The sequence below is a fragment of the Saccopteryx bilineata genome, chromosome 3 (assembly GCF_036850765.1).
Source record: "Saccopteryx bilineata isolate mSacBil1 chromosome 3, mSacBil1_pri_phased_curated, whole genome shotgun sequence".
NCBI classification, from domain to species: domain Eukaryota; kingdom Metazoa; phylum Chordata; class Mammalia; order Chiroptera; family Emballonuridae; genus Saccopteryx; species Saccopteryx bilineata.
The window spans coordinates 130,145,334-130,160,005 of NC_089492.1; the positions used below are offsets into that span (position 1 = coordinate 130,145,334).

Consider the following 14,672-nt stretch of genomic DNA (forward strand, 5'->3'; position numbering starts at 1 on the left):
TATAACTAAATTTTAAGAAAGAAATGCTAGCTCTTTTATATAAAAGTTTAAAATTATATATGATCCTTAAGAAACACTGTCTAAGTGTTTTTTCTTGAGACTATCTTTTTAAAAAACATGCAAAATATAATGCCATAAAATTCCAGTAAATGATAAATAGGCAAAATAGTTTTTAAAAATGAGCACCTTTCCTTTTCTAATATATATGTTTTTAAATTGTCAAGAAGTTAGGTAAAAACAAATATACTCATGGGGAAAAGATCATAATAATATCATAATAATAGCTATGTTGAGGTGGTTTATTACTAGTGAAATATTTTCTATATATTCCATATTTTGGTAATATGTATAATTATTTCAGTGTAGCAATTTCATCTTAAATCTCATTAGGGTGAGTTTTTTGTTTCTACATCAGTGCCTAAGACATAGTAAATAATAAATATATGTTGAATGAAAAGTCAAAAAATTATGGATTCCTGGCCAGGGCACACAGAAGAAGCGCCCATTTGCTTCTCCACCCCTCCGCCGCGCTTTCCTCTCTGTCTCTCTCTTCCCCTCCCGCAGCCAAGGCTCCATTGGAGCAAAGATGGCCTGGGCACTGGGGATGGCTCTGTGGCCTCTGCCTCAGGCGCTAGAGTGCTCTGGTCACAACATGGCGACACCCAGGATGGGCAGAGCATCGCCCCCTGGTGGGCAGAGCGTGGCCCCTGGTGGGCGTGCTGGGTGGATTCTGGTCGGGCGCATGCGGGAGTCTGTCTGACTGTCTCTCCCTGTTTCCAGCTTCAGAAAAATGGAAAAAAAAATTATTATGGTATAATGTATTATTAATTATATGCATACAAGTGTATTGTCCCAAATCTTGCATTTCAGCAGCAGCTCTGAAGGCTATTACACGGCAGGGAGGCCTGTCATCTCTGCTGCATGGTCTCAGGGGGTGCAGGTGGCTCTCAGTCTGCAGAGACTCCCTCTGAGCTCACTGCTGGCTGTTAGCATGCAGGGTGAGACCTTGGGCAGGTAACTCTATGGGCCTGTTGCCTTATCTGTAAAATAAGAATAATAATAATGTCTTCTTCCTAGGATTGTGTGAGGATCAAATGTTTAATACCTCAAGTTACTTAGTGTGATGCATGGCTAATTTTAAGTGATGAATGAATGTTGACCACAATTGTTTTCATTTTTATTATTCATGAAAGTTTATATCACCAGTTATCTGGCCTGTATGTTGGATTCAGTCCCTAGTTCCAACAATGGTTTCTGCGTCGTGGAACAAAAACTACTTAATTCTTATTGAGAGACATTAAAATCTTGTATTAGACTCTCAACAGAATCGCTAACCTCCAGAAGACTTTTAAAATACTGTCAGATAGTATCTCAAATTAGGAGAATTTAAGATTCTGAAAGCTGTCACTCAGGGTTCAAACATGACATGGCTAAAACCCCTAGAATGCAGTGGGTTTTCACCTTCCTTGCCACAGCCGGGACAGAGGCCGTGGAGCTCGCTGAAGCCTGGTTGAGACGTGTGGGGATGAGGAGGTGGGACAACAGCCTCAGCCTGAGATCGAGTAGAATTGAGCTGAAAATGAGAAGATGGGGAGCACTCCCAAGAGAAGACTTTTCTTCTCTCCCCTCTCTGCTCCTTCTCCCTTCACTCTGTCCCTTCACTATCTGCATGTGCTTTAGGGAAGCAGAGCTTTGTGGCAACGGCCATCCCAGGACACCAAACAAACAGCGCAGGTGGCCAGCCAGGCTGTCTTCTGCTGTAAGGTCCCACAGTGCTTGGGGTCTCAGGGTTAGTTTACATCTGTGGCAGCAAGATTACATTAAGTACATGGTGCAGTTACAAGTTCTGCTTTCAATATGTCAACTTACTTTTTTTAATTTATCAAATACATTATTTTCTTAGTGTACATTTAATAAAAGAAAATTTAGTTAAAATTTGTAATTCTGACTTTTAGAAACTTAGCTACAATTGATTATGTGTGTGTGTTTATAATGGAGATTAATTTCACTAGTCAATACCTTCTCATTGGAGGAGTTGCAGAAATGGTGTTCAAAGCAAGCAAGAGAACGCTTCGCTGGAGGAAATGCAGTGTGCCACCTGATGGATCAGAACGCACTCCACAAGGACAAGGGACAAAATTTCCACTTGAGATAAGTCACTGGTTCCAGTGGTTACTACCTCACTGTATAAATCATTGAGATTGTTTTTAGCATATGATATTATTAATTTCTTATCAAATTTCATAATTTATACAGTTACCTTTTATTTACTTTATTAATATCTGTCTTTCTCACTAGACTAAGCTCAATAACACCCAAATGTGATTTTCCTCTTTCTGGTCAGCCAGACCGCCGCACTAGTGACGGTCCACACACGCTGATGAGAAAATGAGCCAACGAGAATCTTTTCATATCCCAGTTGAAAAAAAGGGGAAAATTATATCCATATACTAGAGAATCAAAGAAATACAAAATAAAATGAGAAAAAATTTCAACTTGAAAATTTTCAAAATAAATATAATTATAATAATGAGTGTGAGGCGAAATGAACATTCTCATACATGTCTGGAGAGAGTATAAGTTGGTAGACTTTCTGCGAAGCAGTTTGCTTGTTTTTATCAAGAACTTTAAGTATTTCATTTTCAATACCCATCCTTTTAATTTGTAGCAATTTAGTCTAGACAATAATTAAAGTCATGCTCAAAAAATGTAGGATTTATTTACAATAATACAAAGGTGAAACAAAAGAAAATGATTAATTACATTATGATGGAATATTATATATCTTGTAAAAATCATGTTTTTGAATAATTTGCATAAAAAGTTCATCATCAGATAGTCATGACTTTTACTTTTTAAATGTTATTAATGCCTTTAAAAATGATTTAAATAGTATATGTGGTATTATTATTTCAACTTTATAAGACATGAAAACAAGTTAGTGACTGAGAGTTCAGAGTCTGAGTCATATGGACGAGGCCTGACGGCTGGTTCTGCCCCATATCCTGCTAGTCACTAAACTATGACATTGGAAAAATCACTTACCACCCGGGAACATCAGTCTGTTCAGCTGTGTAATATGCTACCTGCACTTAAAGAAGGGGTATAGTGACCAAGACAATTCATAAGGGGATATTGCTTTGTAACACATATGGAAAAATGAAAAATCACATATTATCATTTCTGTGTCTAACATGCTACGCATAGAATGTACTAACCCCCTGTTATACTACCTCTAAATAATATTTTCATGGTGGCATCAGTTTGTATTTCAGCTCTACCACTTATGTCCTGTTTTGTTATCTTTTTTTAATCTTATTTTTATTAATTTTAATGCAGTGACATTGATAAATCAGGGTACATATGTTCCAAGAAAACATCTCCAGATTATTTTGACCTTTGATTATGCTGCATACCCCTCACTCAAAGTCATATCGTCCTCCGTCACCTTCTATCTGGTTTTCTTTGTGCCCTTACCCTCCCCCCACCCCCTCCCTCTCCTTCCTCGCCCCCTCCCCACCCCTCTACCCTACTCCCTGTTACCATCACATTCTTGTCCATGTCTCTGAGTCTCATTTTTATGTCCCATCTATGCATGGCTTCATATATTGATAGTTCTTAGTTTTTTTCTGATTTACTTATTTCACTCCGTATAATGTTATCAAGGTCCATCCATGTTATTGTAAATGATCCGATGTCATCATTTCTTATGGCTGAGTAGTATTCCATAGTATATATGTACCAAAGCTTTTTAATCCACTCATCCTCTGACGGACCCTTGGGTTGTTTCCAGATCTTCGCTATTGTGAACAATGCTGCTATAAACAAGGGGGTGCATTTCTCCTTCTGAAACAGTTCTATGGTGTCCTTGGAGAATATTCCTAAAAGTGGGATGGCTGGGTCAAAAGGCAGTTCAATTTTCAGTTTTTTGAGGAATCTCCATACTGTTTTCCACAGAGGCTGCACCAGTCTGCATTTCCACCAGCAATGCAGGAGGGTTCCCTTTTCTCCACATGCTCGCCAGCACTTATTCTGTGTTGTTTTGTTGATGAGCGCCATTCTGACTGGTGTGAGGTGATATCTCATTGCGGTTTTAATTTGCATTTCTCTAGTGATTAATGATGTTGAGCATTTTTTCATATGCCTATTGGCCATCTGTATATCCTCTTTGGAGAAGTGTCTATTGATTTCTTTTGCCCATTTTTTGATTGGATTGTTTGTCTTTCTGGTATTGAGATTTACAAGTTCTTTATAAATTTTGGTTATTAACCCCTTATCAGACATACTGTCAAATATGTTCTCCCATTGTGTAGTTTGTCTTTTTATTCGGTTCTTATTGTCTTTGGCGTGCAAAGGCTTTTTAGTTTGATATAGTCCCATTTGTTTATTCTGTCTTTTATTTCCCTTGCCCGTGGGGATAAATCAGCAAATATATCCCTGCGAGAGATGTCCGAGAGCTTACTGCCTATGTTTTCTTCTAAGATGCTTATGGTTTCACGCCTTACACTTAAGTCTTTTACCCATTTTGAGTTTATTTTTGTGAATGGTGTAAGTTGGTGGTCTAGTTTCCTTTTTTTGCAGGTTGCTGTCCAATTTTCCCAACACCATTTGTTGAAGAGGCTGTCTTTACTCCATTGTATTTCCTTACCTCCTTTGTCAAATATCAGTTGTCCATAGAGCTGTGGGTTTATTTCTGGGTTCTCTGTTCTGTTCCATTGATCTATATGCCTGTTCTTCTGCCAGTACCAGGCTGTTTTGAGTACAATGGCCTTGTAGTATAGCTTGATATCAGGAAGTGTGATACCTTCCCCTTTATTCTTTTTTAAGATTACTGAGGCTATTCGTGTTCTCTTTTGGTTCCATATAAATTTTTGGAATATGTGATCTATATCTTTAAAGTATGTCACTGGTATTTTAATTGGTATTGCATTGAATTTATAAATTACTTTGGGTAATATAGACATTTTAATGATGTTTATTCTTCCTAACCATGAGCATGGTATATGCTTCCACTTGTTTGTATCTTCCTTGATTTCTTTTATCAATGTTTTATAATTTTCCGAGTACAAGTCTTTAGTCTCCTTGGTTAAATGTACTCCTAGGTACTTTATTTTTTTGGTTGTAATAGTGAAGGGGATTGTTTCCTTAATTTCTCTTTCTGACTGTTCATTGTTGGTGTATAAAAATGCCTCTGATTTATGAGTATTAATTTTATATCCTGCCACCTTGCTGAATTCATTTATCAGGCCCAGTAGCTTTTTGACTGAGACTTTAGGATTTTCTATATATAATATCATATCATCTGCAAATAATGATAGCTTTACTTCTTCTTTTCCAACTTGAATGCCTTTTATTTCTTCTTCTTGTCTGATTGCTGTGGCTAGGACTTCCAGGACCATGTTAAATAAGAGTGATGAAAGGGGGCACCCCTGCCTTATTCCTGAACTTAAGGGTATTGCTTTTAATTTTTGCCCATTGAGTATGATGTTGGCTGTGGGTTTGTCATAGATGGCCTTTATCATGTTGAGGTATGATCCCTGTATTTTCACTTTGCTGAGAGTTTTGATCATGAATGGGTGCTGGATTTTATCAAATGCTTTTTCTGCATCTATTGAAATTATCATGTGGTTTTTCTCCTTCCTTTCATTTATGTGATGAATAACATTGACAGATTTGCGAATATTGTACCAGCCTTGCCTCCCCAGAATAAATCCCATTTGATCGTGGTGTATGATTTTTTCCATATATTGTTGGATCCGGTTTGCTAATATTTTGTTGAGGATTTTAGCATCTATATTCATCAGGGATATTGGCCTATAATTTTCTTTCTTTGTGTTGTCTTTGTCTGGTTTTGGAATCAGAATTATGCTCGCCTCATAAAAGGATCTTGGAAGTCTTCCTTCCTCTTGAATTTTTTGAAATAGTTTGAGAAGGATAGGAGTTAGTTCTTCTTTGAATACTTCGTAGAATTCACTTGTGAAGCCATCTGGCCCAGGACTTTTCTTTTTGGGGAGTCTTTTGATAACTGTTTTGATCTCATTTGGTATAATCGGTCTGTTTAGGTTTTCTGATTCTTCCAGACTAATTTTTGGAAGATTTGATGTTTCAAGGAATTTGTCCATATCATCTAGGTTGTCTAGTTTTTTGGCATACAGTTCTTCATAGTATTTTCTTACAGTCCTTTGTATTTCTGTTGTGTCAGTTGTTATTTCTCCCCTCTCATTTCTAATTTTATTTATTTGAGTCTTCTCTCTCTTTTCCTTGGTGAGTCTAGTTAAAGGTTCATCAATCTTGTTTACCTTTTCAAAAAACCAGCTCCTACTTTCATTGATCCTCTGTATTGTTTCTTTAGTCTCTATGTCATTTATTTCTGCACTGATCTTTATTATTTCCTTCCTTCTACTACATTTAGGCTTTACTTGCTGTTCTTTTTCTAGTTATTTTAGAAGCAGGGTTAAGTTGTTTATTTGAGCTTTTTCTAGCTTCTTAAAGTGTGCCTGTAGTGCTATGAACTTCCCTCTCAGTACTGCTTTTGCTGTGTCCCATAAATTTTGAGTTGTTGTATTCTAGTTATCATTCGTTTCTAGAAATTTTTTATTTCTTTTTTTATCTCATTCTTAATCCATTCGTTATTTAACAACCTGCTATTTAGTTTCCATGTGTTTGAGAATTTTTGAGCTTTTCTGTTGTGGTTGATTTCTAGTTTCATGCCATTGTATTCAGAGAAAGTGTTTGATATGATTTCAATCTTCTTAAATTTGTTAAGACCACTTTTCTGCCCTAACATGTAGTCTATCCTAGAGAATGTACCATGAGCACTTGAAAAGAATGTATATTCTGATGCTTTAGGGTGAAAGGTTCTATAGATATCTATTAAATCGAGTTGATCTAGTGTGTCCTTTAAGTCTGCTGTTTCTTTGTTAATTTTCTTTCTTGAGGATCTATCTAGTGATGTTAGTGGGGTATTTAAATCCCCTACTATTATAGTGTTGCTGTTGGTCTTGCTCTTTATATCAGTTAAAGTCTGCTTTATATATTTAGGTGGTCCTATATTAGGTGCATAGATATTTATAATACTTATATCTTCCTGTTGGATTGCTCCCTTTATCATTATGTAGCGGCCTTTTTTATTTCTTACTATATTCTTTGTTTTAAAGTCCATTTTATCTGATATAAGTATTGCTACTCCAGCTTTTTTTTCATTTCCATTTGCATGAAACGTTTTTTTTCCATCCTTTTACCTTCGACCTATATGCATCTTTTGTTTTAAGGTGTGTTTCTTGTAGACAGCATATGTATGGGTCCTGTTTTCTTATCCATGCAGCTACCCTATGTCTTTTGATTGGATCATTTAATCCATTTACATTTAGGGTTATTATTGACATGTAGTTGTTTATTGCCATTTTATTCTTTAAAGCTGTATTCCTCTTTTGCTATATTCTTTTCCCACTTTGATCTGTTTACACTATGCCCCTTAACATTTTCTGCAGCATTGGTTTGGTTGTAATGAATTTCATGAGGTTTTTTTTGTTTGGGAAACTTTTTATTTCTCCTTCAATTTTAAATGATAGCCTTGCTGGATAAAGTAGTCTTGGTTGTAGGTTCTTGTTCTGCATTACTTTGAATATTTCTTGCCATTCCCTTCTGGCTTCAAGTGTTTCTGTTGAGAAGTCTGATGTCATCCTTATGGGGGCTCCTTTGTAGGTGATAGCCTTTTTTTCTCTCACAGCTTTTAATATTTTCTCTTTATCACTAACTTTGGTATTTTAATTATAATGTGTCTTGGTGTAGGTTTCTTTGGGTTTCTTTTTAGTGGAGTTCTCTGTGCTTCTTGAATTTGTGAGAGTTTCTCCTGCATTAATTTAGGAAAGTTTTCAGCTATGATATGATTGAACAAAGCCTCTATCCCTTGTTCTTTCTCTTCTTCTTCAGGAACCCCTATGATGCGGATGTTATTTCTCTTCATGTTGTCACAGAGCTCTCTAAGAGTTTCCTCAGACTTTTTGAGTCTCTTTTCTTTTTTCTTCTCTGCTTTCATGCCTTCATTCCAATTTTCCTCCAACTCGCTGATTCGATCCTCAGCTGTATCCATCCTGTTTTTGTTTTTTTTTGTTTGTTTGTTTTTTTGTATTTTTCTGAAGCTGGAAACTGGGAGAGACAGTCAGACAGACTCCCGCATGCACCCAACCGGGATCCACCCGGCACGCCCACCAGGGGAGATGCTCTGCCCACCAGGAGGCATGCTCTGCCCCTCCGGGGCATCGCTTTGCCACGACCAGAGCCACTCTAGCGCCTGGGGCAGAGGCCAAGGAGCCATCCCCAGCGCCCGGGCCATCTTTGCTCCAATGGAGCCTTGGCTGCGGGAGGGGAAGAGAGAGACAGAGAGGAAGGAGGGGGGGTGGAGAAGCAAATGGGCGCTTCTCCTATGTGCCCTGGCTGGGAATCGAACCCTGGTCCCCCGCACTCCAGGCCGGCGCTCTACCGCTGAGCCAACCAGCCAGGGCCTCCATCCTGTTTTTAATTCCTTCCATTGTGGTCTTCATTTCTGATATTGTATTTGTCATCTCTGACTGATTCTTTTTTAATATTTCAATATCCTTTTTTATACTTGTTATTTCTTTATTTAGGTGTTCGTGATGACCATCCATTGTTGTTCTAAGATCCCTAAACATCCTTACAATCATTATTTTAAACTTCGCATCTGGAAGTTTGATTTGATTATTTCCATATCACTCAGTTCATCTCCTGAAGGTCTCTCTTGTGGTTTCATCTGAATTTCACTTTTTTGTCTTCTCATTGTGCCTGGGTGTCTGGGTGTTTTCTTTGTAGAGCTGGTCGAGTCTAGGCTTGGTGTTGTCTGCCTCTAGTTTTTACTTGTGTTGTTTCTAAGTCTTCTTGGGTTGGCATCAGCTATTATTTGTAATCCACTTTAGGATTTGGGCCGCTTTGAAGTCTTGATTTGTTTGTTTTCTTAACAGGTGATTGTCTTGTTTGCTGATCTCAGCAGGGGGCTTATTTGAAACTATATCCAGGAATGCGGTGGGTGTGACCTAAGGCTCTGAAGTCCTCTTCTGCCAGTTAATCTCTCTGGGGGCGGGTTGCTTTCTCAGCTTCAGTAGGGGGAGGTGTATCTCAGATCTCCATGGAGACCTGAGTTACTGCCCCTCTTTTCCACTTCTTGTTTTCAGCTGTGTCTTGTTGCACTGATTGGAGCTGGAGAGATGTCTGTATCTCTGTGACCTGGAAGTACTTTTGTATTTTGCTTTGTGGAAGGATCAGCCCCTCCCCCAGTTATGGCCACCTCCAGCACTGAATGAGTCAGCTTTTTATGTCATCACCTATATTCCTCTCCCCCTCACCATCCGTCTCTCTCTTTCTCCTTTCTTTTTGGAAGACAAGTGGGCCCTTTCAACACACCTCATTCCCTGGTCGCCAGGCAAGTGGCTGTGAGCAGTATTTACTGCTCTTTTGTTTGGAATTGAGATCCCAGCCTCACCCCCCCCCCCTCGTTCCTGTAAGCAGGGGAGATTCAGGCGCTCCCTACCAGGTTTGTTGTGGCTTCTTCTTTGCTCCTTGATTTTTGAAAGCTGTTCTTGTAGTCCAGATTTGGTTTTTCACGCTGATTGTTCATAAATTAGTTTATAATCCAGTTCAGTGGTGTGAGCTGGGAGTCTGTGCATCTGTCTAATCCACTGCCATCTTCCTGTTTTGTTATCTTAAATAAGTTATTTAATGATTTTGATTGTTCAGCCATCTAATGACACACTTATGGTCCATCATGGACCTAAGGATTTTTTAAGTTAATATGGAAAAAATTTAGTATAGCAGTTTTCACAGGTATTATCATATTTTTATTTCTAGATGTTTCCTACATGGGTTGTCTCTTCAGTCTTTGTCCACAGGACCCTGAGAAGCTGTAGGGATGTGCAGACACCGACTCAAGGCCTGCCTCCCTCTCCAACGTTGTGGGCAGGGACTCTACATCCCTAGGCAGAGCCCTCTGCTCCCCTACGTCACCTGGACAGAACGTGGGGAGAGGGACCTCCCAGGTTATCTACATTGGTCAGGTAGTATCATATTTAAATACATTCATAATGGTCTCCAACTGTAACAATTTGTAATATATATGTGTTGTTTCTCACTATGCCCATAAAAAAATCAGTGCATTGTCTTATATGTGTATCAAAACTGTGCTGTGCTTATTTTTGTTCAGCACCAGTAAGCATTTATCATCCAGTCATTCAAAATGTTTCTCTTACTAGATAGTAAAAGACTAGTCCCTGCACATAAGTTTGATTTAAAGGCACAATGCCCTTTTATTTATATACATATTTTACTTTTAATAAGTGTGCTGAATAATCCAATGGGAAGGCATTTTCCTTGACAGATATTTATCATAGTAAAAAAAATGCTGAGACTGAACTCTCTTGAACTGATACCACATGACCATTATTTCAGTGCATCTATTTCCGTGTAATGGCATTTGCCATCTGGTACTTTAACAAAGATCAATTTTTTTCACACTATGCAATATCCCTTGTCTTTCTCAGTTTGTGTCTAGTCATAATTAATCTCTAGATTCACATAGTAGGCCTCTTCTCATAGCTAAGGAAGCAAGTACTAAAAAGAGCAACATCATGGGGAGGGAACAAAGGAGCCACATACCACTTTCTGTGTTAGAGAGCACTGATGCGATGGATTCTCAGGAGCCACACGGCCTTGCAATGAAACGAAGGATTTGGGGCAGAAGGTGTACAGTGTAGTATGTAGATGGTGTTATATTGAGTTATACACTTAAAACCTGGCCCTGGCCAGTTGGCTCAGCAGTAGAGCATTGGCTTTGTGTGTGGAAGTCCTGGGTTCTATTCCCCATCAGGGTACACAGGAAAAGTGACCATCTGTTTCTCCACCCATCCACCTCTCTTTCCTCTCTATCTCTCTCTTCTCCTCCCACAGCCAAGGCTCCACTGGAGCAAAGTTGGCCGATGTGCTGAGGATGGCTCCATGGCCTCCGCCCCGGGCACTAGAATGGCTCAGGCCAAAACGGAGCAAGGGCCCAGATGGCCAGAGCATCGCCCTGGTGGGTTTGCCGGGTGGATCCCAGTCGGGCGCATGTGGGAGTTTGTCTGACTGCCTCCCCACTTCTATCTTCGGAAAAATACAAAAAACAAAAACAAAAAACAAAATCTGTATGGATAACCAAACCATGTCATTGCAATAAATTAAAAATAATTAATTAGTTTAATTATAAAATAGATAAAGCATAACAAGAGGCAGTTGTTACATTCTATACATTCCTTAACCTCCCTCCTGGGACATGATGTTTGTCTTTGGGTGGCAGCTTCAGCTTTGGAGCAGTCAGCCCAGCAGAGCTGCAGAGTCAGCACTTCCCAGACGCCTCTGTGGCTGGAGCCATAGTGCACCTCTAGGGTGAGTCCCCTACACTATTCTTCTATATTTATTTTTGCTTCTTACACTCAGTGAGTTGTATTTTTAAGGAATAGTTAGAGCAGTTACATGAAGAAGGCATAGAAATGTTTCTAAACATTGATTTGAGGCATTTTTTTCTAGGTTTTAGAAATTGAATGAGAAAAAAACAAAGTACTGATAAGGAATCCCAAATGTTAGTAATTTATCTTCAGTAATAATAGCTTTTAGTTATAATCAATAAGAGATTATGTAAGGGGTTAAATTACAATAATGTTTTTTAAGGTCTCAGTCACTGAATTTCCTATAAGGGGTTAAGGCACCGTAGATAACTAGAAGCTTAGTTTACAAACCTTAACCTCTATTCTGTTGTCTAAGAAATACAGGGAGTTTTTCTGCAGAAAGTTCCCAGAGACACAGACGCCTCCAGAGGCACCATACTCCAGTCATCCCAAAGCTACATCAAGGATGCCAGATAGACCTGTGCCAGCATCAGAAGGACATTCCAGGATGACACCTCAGCAAACCGGACTCCCATCTCCTGCACACAGCTTTGTGACTAACTGCACGCACTAGCCCACTACTAACAAACTCCCCTCACCCTAAAAACCACAGACAGATCTGAGACTGTAAAGCAGTTTTGTGGACGGATGTCCGCTGTCATCTCAGGCTGCTGGCTTTTCTGATTAAAGACACTCTTATACCACACAGTCCCTGGTCCATGTTGGATTGGCTAAGTGCGACAGGCATTCCTATACCCGGCTAGTTCTGTAACAGAATCTTGTTCTTTGAACATTTTAGGACATTATCTGTGTTGTATTTATTGTTATAGTTAATCTTAATCTGGAGGGACCCAAAACATTGAAGAAATGAACAAGGTCCCTCGATTACACACCAAAGCTTTATTGTCTAGCTTGGCCAAGCAGCGGGAACTCCAACAGGAATCTGAGGGAGAGCACCCTGGCCCTTTGTTCTACTTAGTTTTTATAGTTTTGTAAGTGGGAAGTACAGAAGCAAAAATTGTAATTAGGAGCCCCTTATCACTATTGGTTATAGTCATATGTCCTTTAACATGATAGGACCATGTTCAATTTGTAAGCCATACATTATTTTGGAGAAAACAAAATTTACAAGTCAACACAATGGTAGAAAGATGTCTCTTTGCATATTAAAAGGCATTCCTATATTATCTAGTGTTTATCTGCCATCTCTCTGTCCAGAGTCACACACGCATTTACATAGCAGAGGTAGTTTCTGTGGAGACAAATGCCCACAAATGGTTCATTGTATAAGAAAAGGTTTATTTTTGGCTTTTCTCCTCTGTACCTGGCTAGCCATTCACCCCTTTTCCCACAGGTGTGGTGGAATGTCTGGGGATCCATGTTTTCCTCCCCTTTGCATTTACAATACAATGCCAAGGGCCATCCTGACTATGCCAATCACACAGTACAGAGACTATTCTCACAATTTCTCTGCACACCTTAACCCAAATTAATAAAATGTTCTCCAAGCCTCTTAAAATATTAATATTAATTCTGTAGCTTTTGGTACTTTACAACACCTGCGGGTGAAGTGGCTCAGTGGCTCCTCAGTTATATTCAAGTGTGAACAAATGTTTCCTCTTCTTGTCTGTTTCCTCTTTCAGTCTGCTGATAATTGAGGTCTCTCTAGTTAGTCATCTGAAAAATATCATCCTTTTTAATACCCAGAACTTTTCTGAAGACTGTGAAACAAGGTCCTCCTGAAACCTTGGAGAGTGAAGGCTGCTTCCTAGAAAAATCCAGATTCCTCTCAAGAAAAGAAAACAGACCCTAAGGGCCCTGTAGGCCAGCAGTTGTGGCCCTCACAGCCATGCACATGCAGGTTCACACTGAACTTGGACAGACGGTGAAGAAACAGTGGAGTGAAAAAATGATGGGCCATTCCTTTATTTAAGTCTCACACTCACTGATGAGCAACAGACAGTGTGATACTTCCTTTTCAGTCATTCACAGCTCACAATGCCCTGACACATTTTCTGATTCCAGAACCAGGAAAATCTTCTCCGGTTTCTCCTAAAATCAAAGGCCTCACCAGTCTCAGGAGAGCTCACAAAGCTTCTCGCCTCTGGTTCCCCATCTGCACACCTTCTCTTTCCCTGCCAACATGGCTTCTCTGCACAAACTGGCTGCTTCTTCAGCACTCTGCATTCTCTCTCTCTCTCTCACTCTGCAAACATGGCTTCTTTCTCCTTTTCCTTCTGCTCTCTCAAAAGTTTCTGGTATGAAAACCTCCCCTCCAGCAAACTTTAGCAAAAACAATGGCCCCTTCTAAGCAGGAAGGCAATTTGCAATTTCACAGACCACATATACCTGGTGGTGCCCAGCCCCCAGTGCAAACTATAAGCGAGCAAACATAAAAATCATATTTTACTAACTTATTTGACCAACAAGTCCCCTAAGGACTCTAAGCTTAACACATATAAACATAACGTCAATGTAAGAAATGTTCAAACCTGTAAGAATTTTTATGAGTTTATTGGAGCAAACTGTTGACAATTTCCAGGAAGCCAAGTCTCAACAGATTGAGACAGTGCTCCAGAAAATGGCAGCTTTGTCACCTATTTTATACATAAGAATTAACGGAGAAGACATCAGGGGTTTACATGCAATTAATTGGTGATAGATTGGGAGGCAGAGAAAGGAAAGTGAGGAAATCACTGGTATTGGATAAAAAGTAAAAATGTACAGACTGACACATCTTTTACACATAGGCAGGCATAAGATATTTAACAGTTAATTAACATGATAAAAATAACAATGAGGGGCCTGACCAGGGGGTGGCGCAGTGGATAGAGTGTCAGAATGGGATGCAGAGGACCCAGGTTCGAGACCCCGAGGTCGCCAGCTTGAGTACGGGCTCATCTGGCTTGAGCAAGGCTCACCAGCTTGCACCCAAGGTCACTGGCTTGAGCAAGGGGTTACTCAGTCTGCTGAAGGCCCGCGGTCAAGGCACATATGAGAAAGCAATCAATGAACTAAGGTGTCGCAACAGAAAACTGATGATTGATGCTTCTCATCTCTCTGTGTTCCTGTCCGTCTGTCCCTATTTATCCCTCTCTCTCTCTCTGTCTCTAAAACAACAACAACAACAACAACAACAAAAAGAAACAAAACAAAACAAAATAATAACAATGAGGGGATGGATTTCTTCATTTCTACTCTGGTGGGATACCTGCCCTGAGAGGAGAGGAAATAATTACCCTG

The 14,672-nt window shown here is 39.5% G+C and overlaps 1 non-coding gene across 1 annotated transcript; it reads right to left on the reverse strand.

The window, feature by feature from the left end:
• Positions 1 to 9,859: 9,859 nt before the first annotated feature.
• On the reverse strand, positions 9,860 to 10,063 carry LOC136332785 (small nucleolar RNA SNORA73 family). The gene has a single exon (XR_010730923.1). It is a non-coding gene; the product is annotated as a small nucleolar RNA SNORA73 family (small nucleolar RNA).
• Positions 10,064 to 14,672: the final 4,609 nt, after the last annotated feature.